The sequence below is a fragment of the Pinus tabuliformis genome, chromosome 2_2 (assembly GCF_031772625.1).
Source record: "Pinus tabuliformis cultivar Carrire ecotype Pingquan chromosome 2_2, CPIR1, whole genome shotgun sequence".
Classification (NCBI taxonomy): Eukaryota; Viridiplantae; Streptophyta; class Pinopsida; order Pinales; family Pinaceae; genus Pinus; species Pinus tabuliformis.
The window spans coordinates 820,150,566-820,165,600 of NC_142300.1; positions in this window are offsets into that span (position 1 = coordinate 820,150,566).

The following is a 15,035-nucleotide window of genomic DNA, read 5'->3' on the forward strand; positions in this document are numbered from 1 at the left end:
ATATCTTGGACATTTGATGTTAGTCGTAAGCAAGAGCCATGGATACCAAGAGATGTGCATGCCATTATTTGAGTGTGGCCATAGTTTTATGTTATACATTTTGTTGGGTTGAGTTGCTTTTGTACTATCCATTTCATGACATTCTTTAGATATAGTACTTTCAAGTGAAACTATCATTGAGAATTGAAGGAATTTAAGATATCACCCATGACATGTTGATCGAGACCCTTTGTCATATGAAAGTAATGAAGAAGATTTTGACTCCATCATACATGTAGATAATTTTGAACAAGATTTAGAAGAGTGGTAGCTTCTGTCCTGAACAATTCCTCCAAATAATTCCAACATTTCTCACCTTCACAGTCTTCGTCAAAGGGATTTCTATATTCATTATAATAGGGAGCAAACAATGTTGTCAGATGATCTTGCAGAATAAGCTATTAATTTTATAAAATATGTCCAATCTACAGGTGTTATTAATGACAACTTAATTGGGGACGTAATTGTGTCACCATATTCTTCATCAGAGAAACAATAACTTGCATTTGATATTAGTTATGCCACTCTATTGAATATGGAAGTTGTGATCCTATAAAATTGATTATTCAAGGAACAACTAGAACTAGCAAGTCTTTTTTTATTCATTGCATTTCTCATGCTCTCTCTACTTTAGCAGTGAATGGTATAAATCCATTGTTATTTCTCGCTCCAACTAGTATTGTTGCATTTAATATACATGGAAAAACAATACACTTTGTTTTGAAACTTCCTATCAAAGATGCGAAACCACTCAATAAACAAGCTCTATCAATGTGTCAAGAAGAAATGAGGAACATTCGATATATCTAGATTAATGGAATGAGATTTATAGGTCTAGGGTTATTCATATAGATAAATTCTTGTTTGTGAGAGGCCTTCCTTGCTAACAAGTCTACTCCTTTTGGTGGCATATCCGTGATTCTTGTGGGTGACCTTGGTCAACTACCTCTTGTCAAGGATAAATATTTGTATGCAGGTAAAACAATAGGGAAAGTGTTGTGGCAAAGATTCAACATTATTGTCACTTTGGATAAAAAAATTAACAAGAAGGAAGTGATCTGAAACAATCCTCTTTTCATAATCTTTTAACTAACATTATAAATTTGGAACCTTTTCTACATTATTGGGATCCTCTCATGTCATATGTTGAAACCTACTTGTCTCCAAAGAAGAAGAGTTTATTTCATTTTGTAGTCCACTTGTTTGCAACAAATAATTTGGTCACTCTACATAACTGACAAATGTTAAAATCATTGAATTCTCTATTTGGAATATGTGTTGTAAAATATAGATGAACATAAATAGTTGACAATGATGATGATGTGTTGGAATGTGAAGGCTTATTATGTCATGGACAACGTGTCATGTTGACGTGTAACTTGTGGGTTGAAGTTGAGTTAGTCAATGGTGCACTTGGATATATTGAAGATATATTCTATATGGTTCGTTCAAAGCCCCCTCAATGTTTACCATTCACTACAGGTATTTTTTAAAAGTACACAGGTGTTCCATTTGATTAAAATTGTCCTAACATTGTGCCTATAACACCTGTTATTATAGGAAATCTTAAACAAATACCTTTGAAAACGACATAGGCCCTCACTATACACAAATCATAGGGGATGACTTTACAACTAGCTATTTTTGATATTGGGAATAAAGAGAGGCAGGGTTTGACATTTATAGCTATGTCAAGAGTGAAATCTATAGATGGTTTAGGGATTTCACCACCTTTCTCTTTTCAATGTTATGCAAACATGAAAAAACAACACATATGTTACATTTAGGAAGAAAGAGGAGCAACGGTTGAACTCCATATCATTGTAACATATATATCTTCAATATATTTTTAATAGTTTTCAAATGATGTGAATACTTCTCAGAATTCAGGCTTCCGTGATTCATAATTTAACCAAAATCTCTTTCGAAGAAATCATATAGTAGTTTCGGGTTGACTTGTTTTGAACCACTTACTATGGTTCATCATTTTTATCCTAATGATGAAACACAATAATTGGTTCGAAATGTGTCAGTCATAAAACTACTATGTGATTTCTCTTGAATTGATTTTGGTTGGATATGAATATGTTTTAATATTTGTTGTTATAACTTTCAATAATTTCAATAGATTTCAATAAGTTATTCATTGTATTTCTCAATAATTTCAATAGATTTGTCATCAATCTAGTTGCATTTTGGAATAAGTTGTTTAATGTTTTGCATGTGATTAAATATTTCAACTTTATTTTGGAAATTGAATTTTATGATGTAAAGACAAAAATATTTTTCAAATAAAGTTCTCATTTTGTTTTTAACCTTTCAAATATATATTGTATCTCTTTCATATAGTTATGTTAAAATCCAAATATGAATTTTCTTCGTATTTCTATGGTTGTGTTTTTTATTAACTTCTAATCTTATCAATTGAAATCTATTTATTCTTCTCTCTTACAATTTTATGTTTCAATTACATTAAATTTATGTTTTATGTATTATTCGTTTCAACCAACCTAGATCCATCTTAACACTAGATCTATCAAATGTCTAGAAAGATCATATCTTTGAAAGTCTTGAATGATCCCTCATATGCATTATCTAAAAGTTATAATGAAATTGTCCACTAAATTATTTGAGTTGTATTCATACTTGAATTACACTTCTTTTCAATTTCATATGTGTGTGTAAACTAATTTTATTTATTTTCTTTCTCATTGACAAGCTAAGAACAATGAAGACATTGCAACATTCATATAAGCAATCCATGTGATTACTGAAACTGATTTTTTTTAGATACATACAAAATAAGATAAAAAGATTGGATCTCGTACTCATTTTTTTTAATGATCACTTGCAACTTTTGGCTGAGATCAAGTCAAACATCAAATATTGACCACATGTTTTTCAAAGAGAAGTTGGTAGAAAATTAAGAAGAGAATGATTGGAAAGGTAAAGGGCTATGACCATTACAACGTTGATGTAAATTGGTGGTGTTTTTGTCATTAATATGGTTACATTTTGGAATAGGTTGTTTAGAATTTTGCATGTAATTAAGTATTTCAACTTTATTTTGGAAATTGGTTTTTATGATGTAAAGACAATTTTTTTTTAAATAAACTTTTCTTTTTTTTAACCTTTCTACTATAGATTTCTACTATAGATTGTATCTTCTTCTTTTTTTGCTGAAGCAAGAGGCTTACCTTCTATTCAATTAAATTAGAAAAACAAATTACATACATTACAACAATCCTAAAGGATCTGAGGGTCATAGAGTAAACTATTCGCTCAGGGCCTTGGGCACTGAGCCAAAGGCTTAAAAACTGGGTCAAGGGCCCACAAACCTAACTACAAGACCTTCAAACTACAAACAAATGCCTAGACCGTCCGATCCGTCTTCAAAGATCTGATGGACGAGGCTCATATCAGAGCTAAAATAAGTACACTCTTTAATTCTAGAATCGGACCCGATGAGGAAATAGAAACCGATCTATAAGGATTTCGGGTCCGAATGGGGGAATAAACTTCAAGCATGTAATCCGCTTGAAATCCACCGATTCCAACCTAGAAGCGAAACAAGCATGGAAGATAACATCGTAGCCGGATCGACATGCAAGGTAACCACCTTGCAAGTTGCCTTGTGAAATCCCTAGGATTGCCATGAATCTGCCTAACTACGAGTACGTTAAAGCATCACCAGTTAAAGCTAAATCTTCTGTAGAGAATTCAGTTTTTATGAAGACTGTAGGGTGCCAATTGAAAACCCCCTGATAACTTTGGGGATGAAGAGTTCAGGTTGCAAGTTCCCTCTCGAAGACCCGATATCTATGCACTACTTCACCATAAAAGATCGAAATTCCCCTGTTTCCTTTAGTCAACATCATTTTAGTTTCCCCTACTTTGATAGAGCTCCCTATCCGCATTCCCCTGTGTGAGACACTCTTCCCTCAATCTGCCTTGTGGTATCTCTATCCAATCATAAATTTTATTACTCTTGGCCCAGCGCACGCCTTCATTAGCTAGTATGTTTGCTACTTTGTTGGCAGTACGACACACATGAGTAAAACTTATGGTTCTCATGTTCTGCAGGTGAGAATGAATTCGTTCATATACTTGCAGAAGCCTCCAATGACTCGAGACTTTATCTGGAGCAAAGCCATAGAAAATTCTCTTGACTGAATTAATAATCATTTCGGAATCAACTTCAGTTATGGTATTATGAAGATTTGAGTCCTTCAAGATTTCTAGACTTTTCTCAAGGGCCATAAGCTCTGCCATATTGTTAGTGGCCTTACCCAAATGACTATGAAAGATGGTTTTTATGTAACCATTTTCATCTCTTATGACTCCTACATACCCCACCATACTCGGGTTTCCTTTAGAGGCCCCATCTATATTGCATTTTAAAAATCCCTAAGGGGGTGGTTGCCAGAAGTCCTTATCATAAATTATATGACTTACATTTCTGTTTTTTCCCTATGGGGCAAGCCCCTGAAGACCCAACTGCAGAAGAATTTGTACATCCTTATCTTTAGGTTGGTCTTCAAGGGGGTTTTTAATGAGGGTCCCTACTGTCTCCTTGAGTTGTCTTAAAATCTGAGCCATGATGTTCTAGGGAGAACATTTCCTATTCTTGAATATTCTGTTGTTGCGTTCTTTCCAGACATCCCATACTAGAAAGCCTGGAACTAAAGCCCAAGCATTTTTGATTATTTCATTGTCAGAGAAATTTTTCCTCCACTTCTTCAGAGTTCCGGTAATGTTGCCCAAGTCCCTATCTGTTTGTTTGAATATTGAAGGTACCCCGATCCACAAGGTGGAAGTAAATGGGTAGATGTTGAGTAGGTGATCCATGGTTTCTTCTTGTAATTCACATAGCTGGCATCTAGATGGACCATGTACCCCTCTTTTCCTAAGATTTTCCCAGATCAGAATTTTTTTATGCTGCATTAACCATGTGAACATTTTGATTTTCATCCAACTTTGGTTCTGCCATAGGTCCTTCCATACCCCATCAGGGTTTGGGTAGTCAAGTCCTAGGGCTATATGCTTGGACTATTTGAGGTTAAAGTTACCTTCATTGTTATTGCCCCATCTCAGCTCGTCTGAATCTACTGATGTGAAAATATTTCTTTGTTCCAAGATGTCCATTAAAGCTTCTGCCTATGCCTTTAAAGGGGAATCCCCACTGTAAACCAGGTTCTTCCATGATCTCCATTTTTCTTCCCTTCTTTCCAGATCTCATAAGTCATTTACCCTATGTAACCCCTTGTTGTCAGTATCGTTCTTGAGATTGGCAAATTCTTCTTTTAACAGTTTAGGTTCTTGTTTCCAGTTATCTTCCCAGAACCAAGCAAGGTTTCCATCTCTGATTTCCCAGAAACTGTGTTTCTGCACAATGGCTCTATTTTCCCAAGCTTTGTTCCATATGTGGGAGCCTTTGATGAGCCTAGACATTCTGATGTGGTCCTTGTCTTGCCAATTGATTGCATATTTTTGTTTCCAAATTTGGGCCCAAGGGGAAGCCAAATCTTTTAGCCACCTCCACCATAGTTTAGCCCTAAAACTTTGTTTAGCATTTCAGGATCATCCAGTCCCAATCCACCATGTGTCTTGGGTTTACATATCTTTTCCCAGACCACCAAGGCCCATTTTTTTCTTCCCCTTTGCCCCAAAGAAAGTCTCTTTGGATATTTCTGCATTACTGAATGACTCCTTTAGGAGCTGGAAGGGCTAAAAACATAGAAATGGGGATAGTTTGTAGGACAAATTTTGTGAGCACTAGCTGTCCTGCTAAGTTCAAAGACCTATTAGTTCATTTCCGAATTTTTCCCTGTAGCTTATTAGTCACTGGTTCCCAAACTGTCTTGCTCAGAGGTTTGTCTGTTAGCGGTACTCCCAAATATTTGGAGGGTAACATATCTCTTTGAAAGCCTAGAATTCTAGATATATTTCTGTGAATAGCAATGTCAGTGTTAAAAAATAAAATATTTGATTTGGTAAGGCTTACCTCTGTGCCTGCAGCCATTGCAAAGAATTTCAAGATTTGTTTGTAGGCTAGAGCTTCCCTCACTGTAGGTATACCCTGCAACATGGTATCGTCCACAAATTGTTGATGGGTCAAAGCATCTCCATTCATGGTGAGTTTGAGACCCTGGATTTTGCCTTCTGCTTTGGCTAAATTGATAGCTTTTCCAAGCCCTTCCATCATGAGAATAAAGAGGAAGGGTGAGAGTGGATCTCCTTGTTTAAGACCTCTTGCAAGGTTAAAGGGTTTGGATGGTGAGCCATTTAACAGTATCGAAAAACTCGAGGGAGTTACCAGGGCCATAACTCATCTTACCCAATTATGGTCAAAACCATAAGTTATAAGAACTCTCCTGATTTAAGTCCAAATTAGCTTATCATAAGCCTTTTCTAGGTCAAGTTGCATAATCATACCTGCCTGCCTCTTGCTCTTAAGTGAGTGAACCACCTCATGAGCTTGAATGACGTTGTCAAGAATTTGCCTGCCTTCCACATACCTAGTTTGTTCCATAGAAACGAGAGTAGGAAGAAGGGAATTAATCTTGTTGGCTATTATTTTGGAAATAATTTTGTACACCACATTGCATAATGCTATTGGTCTAAATCTGTCTGGTGTTGTAGCATTATCCTGCTTGGGGATCAAGGATATGAAAGAGGTATTGAGGGCCTTCAATACAGTTCTGTTTTTCCTTGAGTCCTCCACTACATCGAGGATATCCTGCTTGACAGTTTCCCAACATGCTTTGAAGAAGTCAACATTGAAACCATATAGACCTGGCACCTTCCCATTTTTCATCTCTTTGATAACTTCACTGACCTCTTCTTCATTCACAGGCTTGTTTAGATTGTAATTGTCTTCCTTTGTCGCAAGCTTCAGAATGTGCTTTGTAATGTCTTTGATGAATTGTGATCTATCTAATAGAGGTTCCTCGGCAATGCCTTGGAAATGTTGAACCAGCGCTGCTTCTATTTCTTTGTGGGTATTGAGTTGCTTTCCTTGAGCATCTTTGATGACTGAGATCCTGTTATGAGACCTGTGATCCATGGTGGATTGGTGAAAAAACCTTGTGTTCCTTTCTCCTTCTTTTAACCATTGTACCCTTGATTTCTATTTCCAGAATATCTCCTCTTGCGCACATAATTCATCCCATTCTTGTTGAAGGTGTTCTACTTGTTTCTTTCTTCCCTCATTGAAGTCATCTATAATGAGGATTTGGTTGATCTCATATAGCTTCCGTTCAACAAATTTTATGGTTTCAAAAGTGTTGCCAAATTCATTCTTATTCCAATCTTTAAGCTTGAGTTTGATATATCTCAATCTTTTATGTAGGAGGAATATTTTAGTGCCCTGAACATGCATATCCTCTATCCACCATTTTTCAATATTGCTGATAAAGTCCAGATGGGTGAGCCAAGTTTTTTCAAACCTGAAAGGTTTGTTTCTTGGAGTTCCTATAAAGGACGCTTCAAGTTGAACAGACCAATGATCTGAGCCACCAAAAGGAAGTATCCTCACTGACAGGTCAAGGCCTGTAAGGATAAGGTCCTCCGAGATGATAAATCTGTCGAGTTTTGAAGCTACCTGGGACTCGTCTCCCATTTTATTATTCCAGGTAAAGATTCCATTACTTGTCTCTATGTCTACTAGCCTCATTTTGTTTATAAAATTTTGAAATTCTACGAAATCTTTGCCTAGTGATCTAGTTCCACCTTTTTTTTCCAAAAGGGATATGATCATATTAAAGTCCCCTCCCACAATCCAGGGGATGCTTGAATGTCTGTTTCTTAGGTCCTCAAGTGAGGTAAGAAGCCTGAGTTTGTCCTCAGGCTTCTGTGGACCATAAAAATTTATGATCAAATAAACTTCCTTATCCCCCAAGGGTTGAATAACCATTGAGAGGTAGTTTCTTGATGCTTCAACATCAAGGACTCCTAGTTTCAGAGGGTTCCAAAGTGTAAGAATTCCTCCTATTGTTTTATCTGATTTAACTTCTAGGTATTCATATTTAATCAGCCATTTGCTGTGTATTTCTCTTATTTTTCCAACTGAACATTTTGTTTCTTGGATGAATATCATATCTGGTTTTTCCTCTTTCATTCTATTGTTGAGATTTCTTTGTTTCTTTTTATTTCCTAGACCCCTGATATTCCATGTCGTGAACTTCATTAAGAAAGATTTGTAAATGAGTAACTAGTTAGGTCTTTCATCTTACTTGAATCAATCATAAGATTTCCACACTCTAGTAGCAGCTCATTCTGTTTTTTTCTACCTCTTTTCCTACCTGGGTTCCTAGGAGCTAGTCCCGATGCTGCCTTCATTGTTTTCACCCCTTCGTTGTTCTGACTATCATGGCTTCTTTTGACTCCCGAATCTTTCGCCTGGGTTCTCCATAGGAATAGTTGTTGCACCCTATTGAACTCCTCTTGTGGTAGCAAATCCACTTCTTTGGTGGTTCCTTGCTGTAGAAAATTTTCCAAATTTAGATGCTCCCTTTCAAGAATATATTGCAGTTCATGATCCTCTGTTCCCACCTCACTTGGGGTCTTCTTTGGTCCCTGTCCATTTCCATAGTGTTCAACAGATCCTCCTTTTGTTGGTTGTTTTCCTGTGTATCCTCCTTGCTATCTTCCTTTTCCTTCTCTACATGGGTGTCCTCCAGAGTCTGGTTTGCTTTATCTTGCTCCTCTTCTTCTTCTAATACCTTGTACCTATTCTGATTCAGCTGATTTTCCTCATTGAATTTTTTTTGGTACCTTCTCACTCCTTTACCTTTGTTTCCCACTTTGGTAAAGCTTTCAGTTTCTTTCCCTTAGGTAGCTTTAGTTATGTTTTCCATTCTGTTTAAGGGGTAGTCTCTGAATAGATGCCCATGTTCATGGAATTTGTGGCATCTGAAAGGGATATGGTCATAGTCCACCGCTTGCAACCATTCTTCATAAAAAATTTCCAGAATTACTTCATCCGGTAGAGCTCCAGAGAGGTCCATCTCTACACATATACGGGCAAAGGAGGTATACTTCCCTTGCATAGTGGCCTCTGATATTTTAACAAAATGCCCTAGTTTATTTCCTATTGCTTTTAATGATTCTGGTTGTCAATAATCCAGTGGTAGGGAGTAGAGCCTTACCCACACTGGGACTGATGTGAATGTTTCACACTCTGGGACAAAATTCATTACCCAAGGCCGCATATAGAGGCCTGCAGCTGCATAGAAGTAGGGCCCTCCTTCAAACACCCTGTCTTTATCCTCAATGTTTGTAAAAACTATAGTGAAGAAACCCTTGGATCCAAGGTGCAGATCTATATCCCCCTTAGGTTTCCAATGATTCTTCATCCATGCCTGTAAAGCCTTCTCCGTAGGCCATAACCCCATGAATTTACAAATGACTGCATAAGTTTCCATGTGTTCCCGATGCGCCTGTAGCGCTGGATCACTTAACACCACTCGGGGTATGATGGTTGCCTTAGGCTTACAAGGTCCAGTATGCTTTCTGGTATCAACATTCTGATTCTCTCCTTCTATTTGCTTTTCTCTACTTGCTCCTTCCTGTGTATTTTCCTGCCCTTGAGTGCCTCTGTGTTCCTGGTTCCTTTCTCCTGAAACCCCGTTTTCAGCCTCCGGAGGTTTCTTGAATCTATTAGATACTGCCTGTGTTGGGTCCCTATAATACTAGTGATTACCCCATTACTATTGTAGTTATACCCCTTATTTATATTTTTGTGCTCCTATTATCCCCATATTGTTATTTCTGTGCCCCATAGAATCCCTCTATTGTTATTTTTGTGGCTTTATATTATTATTGTTAGGTCGGCTGGATTATATTGTGACTCCTTAGACTCCTATATATAGAAAGGAGGTTTTGTCATTTGTATCATCGAAGAATTATTCATTTATGTAATGTAAAGGAGGTTGCCCCCTCGAAGAGGCTGAATTCTAAGGCGTTGATCTATCTTTTCTATCTTTTCTTGAGCTGGTTTCATAACATTTGGTATCAGAGCTTTGGATTCTAGGGTTTCGCTGCTCCAAACAGGTCATCGTGGCATTTTCGCTATAACTTTTTTTTTCTGTGACATTTCAGAAGTCGCAAAAAAAACCCATTTGAGAAGAAATCGCGCTGAACCTTGGGTCCGAATTTCAGAGCTTTTCGCGTGATATTTGCAGAGATATGATCTGAGGAAGTTGGTCTTTTTGCAGACTCCTAAATTACATTCAAAACAGGTGACCTGGGGAAAATCGTCATAACTTTCTCTCTGGGGATCGGATTGAAATTTCGTAAGAAGGTACAGAAAGAGGACGGACTGTAGTTTCTTGTTTGTGTGTTTCAGATTCAAAGGTTGAAACAGTGACTCGTGGCACGTCGTACAAGTTCGCTCTACTGAACTAGTCTAAAAGCAAGTCACTGTGGGAGATTTCACATAACTCTTCCTTGGAGAATCCAATTTGGCTCAGACTTGTGGCATTGGAAAGAGGACACAGAAGGATACTACAGGTAGCAATTTTAGAACTGGATGATCCGAAATTACAGAGATACATTAGATTCAATATCAGGCTTCTATAAAGTGAAAAAAGGTGTGTAGTTTTTTTAAAATTTTTGTGTAAGCTTGGTTTAACGAAATTCAAAGGGAATAGTAAAGCATTATTATCGGTAACTGATGCCCCGAGGAAAGAAAATGAAAACACCTAGTAAGGAACCTGAAAGCTCTAGCATGACTCATGAAGAAGAGGAAGAAATGTTACATGATATATCAAAATTACAAGAACAAGTGCAACAAATGTCACGCTCACAAAAGCTAACAGAAGCTAAGATAAGTGGCGTGGAATCTAAGATAAATGGCGTGGAATCTAAGATAAAGGGCATGGAAGCTAAGATGGATGATTCGAAGACAGATTTGAAGAGAGACATGGCAGATTTGAAGATAGATTTGAAGACAGACATGGAAGAATTGAAGAAGTTGCTACAAGAAAGGGTCACTAATGGTGAAAAGGTAGTAAAGGAAACTCATGATGAGAACAAAAGAAATGTTAATCATGATTCCATAGACACTAATGTTGGATCGAAGAATCACCATATTCCAAAAATTGATATGAGGAAGTTTGATGGCAAGGATCCCGCCACATGGATATTACAGATGGAGCAATTCTTCGATCTCAATAATGTGCAAAACGCACAAAAGGTACGTATGGCAACTGCATATTTGGAACCAAATCAGTTTGTATGGTATCAATGGCTTTGCTCTCGTAAACAATTTATCACTTGGGCAATTTTTACGGAAGAATTGATAGCACATTATGAAGATACAAAAAGCAACACTTTTTTTAGCCAATTGATAAGTCTCAAACAAAAGGGTTCAGTAATGGAGCACATTGAGGAGTTCCAAAAATTGAACATAAGGGTAAAAGATATTCCAGAGGAGCATAGGATTGATGTGTTCATAGGGTCTTTAAAGGATAATATCCAACATGATGTTCGCCTTTGGGAACTTGATTCATTAGAGAAGGCATTCAGGTTAGCAAGAAAAATGGAAAGCAAAATTATGGCAACCAGGAAGCATACCACTCACAACTATAAAGACGGAAGTGTTGTTGCCCCTAGTCTTCCACAACCTATAAGGTTGACACCACAAAAATTGGAAGAAAAAAGAGCAAAAGGGCTTTGTTACAGTTGTGATAGAAAATACACTAAAGGTCATAAGTGTGCTGAGAAGAAATTATTCTACATAGATTGTGAAGAGGAAGAAGAAAAGGAGCAAGAAAGGTCAAAAGAAGAAGATATACTCCAGGAACAAAGCCTAGATGAAGAACAAATAAATCCGACCATATCTTGTAATGCATTGGCGGGAATTACCACTCCTCAAACCATCAAGATAGAAGGACAAATCAAGAAGAAAAAGGTAATAGTGTTGATTGATTCAGGAAGCACCCACAATTTTATTCATTGTAGGGTAGCAAAAGAATTGAATTGCTTCCTATATCCAGCACCAGAGTGTCAAGTGATGATTGCAAATGGAGGAACAATAAATTGCTCTGGAAAGTGCCATAATATCAAGCTATCCATGGGAGAATATGTATTGACTAGCCCAATGCTTTCCATTCCAATGGGAGGTGCTGATGTTGTACTAGGAGTCCAATGGCTACAATCCTTGGGTACAATAGCTTTTAATTTTCAAGAACTTTTCATCAAATTTTCTACGGAAGGAAAGGAAGTTGAATTAAGGGGTATTGCAGGGAAACCAGGAAAGATAATCAGCTCTAATGGCATGACAAAGCTTCTAAAAAAGGAGCAAAGAGGTGTAATTGCACAATTATGTTCGCTAGATGTTTCCACATTGGAATCATCTATTTCTCCAGATCTCCAAAAAGTCCTGGACAATCATTCCAAGGTATTTGAGACTCCAAAAGGTCTCCCACCTATGCGTGATCATGATCATGCTATTCATCTGATTCCAGGAAGTGTTCCTCCAAACATCAGGCCGTACAGATATCCCTATGTCCAAAAAAGTGAAATTGAACGTATGGTTGCAGAAATGCTAGAGGCTGGTATAATTCAACCGAGTCAAAGTTCTTTCTCAGCTCCAGTAGTATTGGTGCACAAGAAGGATGGATCATGGCGCATGTGTCCGGATTATAGGGAGCTCAACAAGCTCACTATTAAAGATAAGTTCCCCATTCTGTTATTGATGAATTACTGGATGAATTGCATGGATCAATTTACTTCACCAAGTTGGATCTTCGTTCGGGATATCATCAAATCAGAATGAAGATTGAAGACATTCCGAAAACGGCATTTAGAACTCATGAGGGTCATTATGAATTTTTGGTCATGCCTTTTGGCCTTACCAATGCACCTTCAACATTTCAAGGTTTGATGAATTCAATTTTCAAACCATTCCTTAGAAAATTTGTGTTAGTATTTTTTGATGATATACTAATCTACAACAAGTCTTGGAAGGATCATGTTGAACATGTTGACAGGGTGCTACAACTATTGGAGGAGAAACAATTATATGCAAAAAGATCCAAATGTTTCTTTGGAGTCCAGGAGGTGGAATATTTGGGTCATATTGTATCTCATGAAGGAGTTAAGGTAGACCCTAGCAAAATTAAAGCCATTAAGGAATGGAAAATCCCCACATCCATAAAGCATCTGCGAGGATTTCTTGGGTTGACAGGGTATTATCGCAAGTTTGTTAAGAATTATGGGAGAATAGCAGCACCTCTAACAACATTATTGAAGAAAGATTCATTTTCATGGACTCCGGAAGCAACAAAGGCCTTTGAACATCTTAAAGAGGCAATGTGCCAAGCACCAGTCTTAGCTACACCGGACTTCACAAAAACCTTTATTGTGGAATGTGATGCTTCAGGAAATGGAATTGGTGTTGTTCTAATGCAAGATGAAAGACCCATTGCTTTTGAAAGTTGTCCAATCAAGGGAAAGTTTTTAAGCAAAGCTATTTATGAGAAGGAAATGTTGGCAATACTCCATGCACTTAAGAAATGGCGACCCTACCTAATGGGAAGACACTTCAAGGTAAAAACGGATCATGATAGCCTTAAATACTTTTTAGAACAAAGATTATCCTCTAAAGAGCAACAAAAGTGGGTCACAAAGATGTTGGGTTATGACTTTGAAATCATCTACAAAAAAGGGAAGCAAAATGTGGTGGCAGATGCACTCTCAAGAAAGGATGAGGATGTGGAAGCATTGTTGTGTGCCATTTCTATTATCCAACCAGATTGGATAAACGAAGCAAGGGAGGAATGGAAGAATGATGAAAGAGTGTGGGCACTTATTCGAAAGCTACAACAAGATTCCAGTACTTCTGATACATTTAGCTGGCAAAATGATTCGTTATGGTACAAAGATCGCTTATACCTCTGTAAGAATTCCCAGCTAAAACAAAAGATTCTTATGGAATTGCACACTTCTCCCTTAGGAGGGCACTCAGGATTTTTAAAAACTTACCACAGGGTTAAGAAGGAATTTTTTTGGGATGGCCTTAAATCAGATATTCAAAATTTTGTGGCGGAATGTTTGGTTTGCCAACAAAATAAAGTTGAAACAATTAAGACACCGGGTCTATTACAACCTTTATCCATTCCAAGCCAACGTTGGGAGGAGGTTTCAATGGATTTTATCACAGGTTTACCCAAGTCTGAGGGAAAGAGTGTCATCATGGTGGTAGTTGACAGACTTACCAAGTATGCACACTTTTGTGCATTATCACATCCATTTAAAGCCAGTACAGTTTCTACTGCATTTATGGAAACAGTTCAAAAGCTACATGGAAACCCAAAGATTATTGTAAGTGACAGAGATCCCATTTTCACTGGAAATTTTTGGACATAATTATTTTCTTGTCTTGGTACTCAGTTAGCTCATAGCTCATCTTATCATCCTCAATCTGATGGGAAAACTGAGATAGTAAACAAATGTTTGGAAGGATATCTTCGTTGCTTTGTATCTGATAAATAGACACAATGGGTCAAATGGTTGCCTCTGGCTGAATGGTGGTATAACACTTCCTTCCATACAGCAACAAAAATGACCCCATTTATGGCACTTTATGGGTATCAACCACCATCCATCACATCATATTTAAGAGAAAATTCTAAGGTTCAGGCAGTGGAACATCACATCGAACATCAACAACAAGTCCTCCAACTCTTAAAGGATAACCTCGTGTTGGCACAAAATATAATGAAACAACAGGCATATCAACATCGCAGTGAAAGAAGTTTTGATGTAGGTGATTGGGTATTCCTACGGCTACAACCATATAAGAAAATGTCCCTAAAGCAAGCTAAGAAGGATAATAAATTATCACCAAAGTATTATGGTCCGTACAAGGTGTTGCAAAAGATTGGTACTATGACATACAAATTGGAGCTTCCTGCAGCTTCTCGATTGCACCCAGTTTTCCATGTTTCATGTTTAAAGAAGGTTATAGGTGACAAGCTCCCAATTCAAAC